General features: G+C 33.6%; 1 pseudogene; it reads left to right on the forward strand.

Annotated features, from left to right (window-relative positions):
• The first annotated feature begins 2044 nt into the window (after positions 1–2044).
• On the forward strand, positions 2045–2597 carry LOC131831183 (large ribosomal subunit protein uL1-like; annotated as a pseudogene).
• Positions 2598–5085: the final 2488 nt, after the last annotated feature.

Below are 5085 nucleotides of genomic sequence, written 5' to 3' on the forward strand. Positions count from 1 at the left end.
ACTTTTAGTATATTTAAAATGTATAGATAATTGGATAATTAACTTCCTTTGATGCATGGCTTTTTTCTTATCCTTCCCTGCCTAATGGCAAATAAATAGATGTTGAATTGAGGCTTAGAGTTAGATAATTCAGTGACTGATGTTTCCATATCTGGTCATTACAGAGTTAGAATAGAAATCTACTTCTGACTCCAAATATTTGCTTTTTGTTTAATCTCTTGCTTTTTCAGAAAGAAGTGTTTCCAAAGATGTGTATTCAAGTACTGGCTTCCTTCCTTACTAATCAGTCACTTAACTTAATATTTATACCACCTAGCTCCCAGAGTTGTGAGGCTCTAATGAAAACTACAAAGTGTTACATGGAGGTAGTATTTTTAAGATCACCTTAAAAATAGGAGACTATCTTATTGGTATACATATTGTCACCTCATTTAAAATTATTATTTGATGTTTAGTATATTAAAGTGACAAACAATATTTAACTAGGCTAATGTTATTTTGTTATTGTTACTTTCAGAACAAGCCATCTACTTGATAAATTAATTATGAATATATTTAAACCTTTCTCTGAGATAGTGTCCACACTCAAAAACGCAGGGTCTACACTCAACTGCCACTTATGATGAGCATGTATTCTTTTGTTTCTGCTGGTGGCTTATGCTTCCTGAATGGGTTCCAAAAAAGAATCATGTTATATTGATTTCCTCTTAGAGCAAGTTGTTGTATAGCCAGCTTGGAATGTATACATGATTGTAGGAGTTCGTAACATTTGTTAGAGGAAGCAGATCCATATTTATAATAAGCACTTTGTAGAACATTTTTTTCAGGAAGAAATATTCTAAGTTTTTACTAGGATATTAAGTGAATTATTATATAGTCATTCATTTACTCAACAAATATATACTGAGTAGCTATTACATGCCAATGTTTTAGGCACTTGGAAATATCTATGAACAAAATAGAGTTTCCAAAAAAAAAAAAAAAAAATAGAGTTTCCAGCTTCTTGTTTCAGTAGGGGGAGACAAACATCAAACAGTGAATATAATAAATGAGTATATTATGTAGTATGCTAGTATGTGAAAATTAATATGGGGAGAAAAAGAAAGCATCGTAACAGAGATCCAGAGGCTGAACTTATGCGCTCATTCAGCCAAATAGTGAGTATTTAAGTATAGCTGCAAAGAAGATAATATCTAATTCATACTGCACTAGCAGTACTTAGAGAAATCCAAAATCTAGCTTGAAAAAAATCAGCAAAGCTGGTGATGATATGGGGAAATGAGGCTAGCTAACAGATTGCTAGTGGATGTGGGAATTATTCCAACTTATAAGTAACATAATTTGACATTATCTGTTAAATTTATCATGAACAACTATTTCACCAACTTCTGTGAATCCATCCTCCCAAAGGGAAAATATTAGTATATAAGGAGTTTAAGGGTGTTTATTCCAGCATTGTGTGTAGTTGCAAAAGAAGGAAAGGAGGTGATTGAGTAGGAGCCAATGCACAAAGAAAGCAGAAGATGGGCATGCATCTGAATACTACCAGTAACTGAATCCATGAAATTTCATGGATAGTACCAGGGAAAACAGAATTAAAGAACAAGTAGGATTTTAAGGAAGTGTAATTGATATCCTTAAAGAGATAAAAGAAGCTAACGCAACCAGGAAATAATGACAGGCTTAAAAAAATTAACCAATTAGAGATCATCAAAGTAAAAAGCTCAGTAAATGGTCTAACAGTAGAATAATCAGAGATGAAGATTTAATTAATGATTAAGAAGATGGAACAAAGGGGTTTACCTAAAATTCAGCACAAAAGACAAAAAGATGAGAAGTATGAAAGAGATTATTTAGGTTCAAAATTGCTATATTCATTTAAAAGATTTCCAGGAGTCTCCAGTTATTGTGAAGTGAGGCACTATGGGCAGTAAAATCTCCCGTGACACTCTATACAAGGCTAGGGTTTGGGGTTGGGGGAGGCAGGGAAGGTCCTGTGCTGCTACCAGGAGGTTTTTGGATACTTTACTGTACGTTTTTGTAGATGGTGGAGCTGCAGATCATCTTGAAGAACTCTGACTCTTAGTAAGGACAAACACCTCTCGGGCACCATCAGGCTTAATTCCACTCCCTGCCCCAAGTTCTCTGTATGTGTTTTGGAGGACCAGTGGCATCTGTGATGAGGCCAAGGTTATGGATCGTCCCCACATGGACATTAAGGTACTGAAGAAATTCAATAAGAATAAAAAATTAGTCCGGAAGGTGGCCAAGAAGTATGGTACTTTTTTGGCCTCAGAATCTCTGATCAAGCAGATCCTACATATCCTGGGTCCAGGCCTTAATGAGGATAGCAAATTCCCTTCCTTGCTGAGCCACAGTGAGAATGTGGTGGCCATAGTAGATAAAAGTGAAGTCCAAGATAGATTCTGGATGAATAAAATGCTGTGTCTGGCAGCGGTTTTTGGCCACGTGAAGATAACAGACGATGAGCTTGTGTACGACATCCACTTAGGTGTCAGTTTTCTGGAGTCATTGCAGAAGAAGATGGGCAGAACATCTGGGGTTTGTACATCAAGAGCACCATGGATAAGCCCTAGCACCTGTATTAACGGCCAGCTTAGTAAACTCTATTGCTACCATTAAAAATGATAATAATAAATAATTAAAAGATTTCTGAGAGGAGAAAAGATTCTGTGACAGTACCTGTACCTGTATACCTCTATACCTGTATATTCTTTTTTTTTAATTTCTTTTTTTTAAATTAAATTAATTTATTTATTTTCAGAAAAACAGTATTCATCATTTTTTCACCACACCCAGTGCTCCATGCACTCCGTGCCCTCTATAATACCCACTACCTGGTACCCCAACCTCCCACCCCTCTGCCACTTCAAACCCCTCAGTTGTTTTTCAGAGTCCATAGTCTCTCATGATTCACCACCCCTTCCAATTTACCCCAACTCCCTATACCTGTATATTCTTAAAGGTTGGTTATTTTTAATTTAACCTTTTTTTTTTTTTTTTGCAAATCCAGTAGGTTAAAAATTATGAATGGCATTGAAGTTGAGGATTATTTTCTATAATGAATAGATATGTGTATATATATATATATGTATTTTCTATTCCCTCGTCTATTACCTATTTGTGACCTTTGGCTTTTCTTAATTATTGCTTTTTAAATATATAAACCTTTTTTCTATGGAGGGGATAATAATCTTTTGCCCATCATATAAGCTACTAATACATAATCTTTGTCATTTAAAAAATTAGTTATGATATATTTTATCTTTGAGATTTTTTCCCATTTATTCAAATGTCAATATTTTTTCTTTTTATGTTTTCTGAATCTTATGAGTATCTTAAAAAGTATTTCCTTTTGCTTAGCCCCCCAACCTAATCTATATTTTATTTAACTCCTTTACAGTTTAGTTTTTCAGTTTTAGATCTTAAATCAATTTGAAATGTATGTTTAATTACTGTATGAATTAGGGAGTTTTCATATTAAGTCTTTGTGTATGAGTTTAAAAGCTTGAGCTATAATGTTCCATTCATCTCTGTACTTGTGTTCCTCCTAGTACCATACCGTTTTAGTTACCAAATCTTTATATTTTTAACCAGTAGAGAAAGTGATCTCATATTATTCCTTTTTCCAAACTTACTTTTGCAATTCTTCTGTATTTGCTCTCTAGAAAAACATAAGAATCTATTTGTCAGGTTTCTGTATTTTGTTTTAAAGTAAAACAAATATGTAAAACCACAAAAAATATATGTAGCTTCATGAATTAATGTAATGTGAACACCCTTTTAGCCACTACCTGAGCAGGAAATAAAATTTTGTCTGCCATCCTAGAATCCGTCCACGTGCCCTATCCGAATCCCAATTGCCCCAATAGAAACCACTATCTTGACTTTTATACTTACCACTCCCTTGAATTTCTTTATTAGTTTATTACCTGCACACCAGGGTGCTAAACTGAAAGAAACTCAAGGGAGTGATAGGTATAAAAAGGAAGACAGTACCAAGGTTTAATTATTTCTTGTAATTTACCAGTTTCCAAGATAGAGAATTGATTTCCGATCATCTTGCAGAGACCTATTGGCTTTTTTCCCGATCATTATGAACTCATAGATTTAAATGTGCTGTGATAAGTTTCAGTATCTTGGCATTATTTTTTTCCTGAAGCATAAGTTGTCTCATTTTTGCCTGGTGGGAGACTCTTCCATTTGACTCATGAGTGTTTTGACAGGATTCCGGTAGCTTTTGATTGCTTCCTTTCTCTACTCTCTGCCTGGTTTCACAAGAATTTCTGGCTTTATCTTGCATATTTCCCATGTCGGTTCTCAATCCTTTTTCCAAAAAATCAAACTCTGGATTATTCAGTGGTAAGTTGGATTTCGAGTTTAAAATCTGGATACCTGTTTATGTTGGTCTAGTCATTGTTTCTTGGCATTTTAATAAAATTAAGTTTGTAGGCAGAGGTGAGAAGCCCACAGAAATAATATATCTTTGAATATATACATATCCAAAAATAATATGAGTTTATATAGATATATTCCAATAAATGTAGGTTCTATGGGTTTTTTATGTAACCTCGTCTCAAGGACATAGGAGATTGTAGAATTAAAATTTCTTATTTCCTTTATCCTAGATTATACATACAGAAGCCTTAAAATGACATTACTAATATGACAATTATCAATACGAGCATGGAACACAATTAAAGTAATTTTTGTACATGCTATTCACATTCCTTGCTCATTTCATTTTTTAGTGGTTGAATTATAAGGTCTGAGTATATAAAAGTTACCTTTTAGTTTAATTCATTTAGTTTTAGTTCTCAATGTAATTATAAATGTAATACTCAGTCATCAGTGCTTATGTTGATATTTCTGTAGTCATTTTGGTTGCCAGAATTCTTTTCTTAGTAGATTCCTTAGAAAGTTCTCATGAGAGTATTCCTGAATTCTTGAACATCTGTAATAGTTTGCTTTATGCCCTTTGTATTTGAAAATTAGTTTTGCTGCGTATAAGGTGCTTGAGACACATATTCTATCATTGAGATTGAGATTGAGATTGATAATAAT

Source organism: Mustela lutreola, chromosome 5 (genome assembly GCF_030435805.1).
Source record: "Mustela lutreola isolate mMusLut2 chromosome 5, mMusLut2.pri, whole genome shotgun sequence".
Lineage (NCBI taxonomy): Eukaryota > Metazoa > Chordata > Mammalia > Carnivora > Mustelidae > Mustela > Mustela lutreola.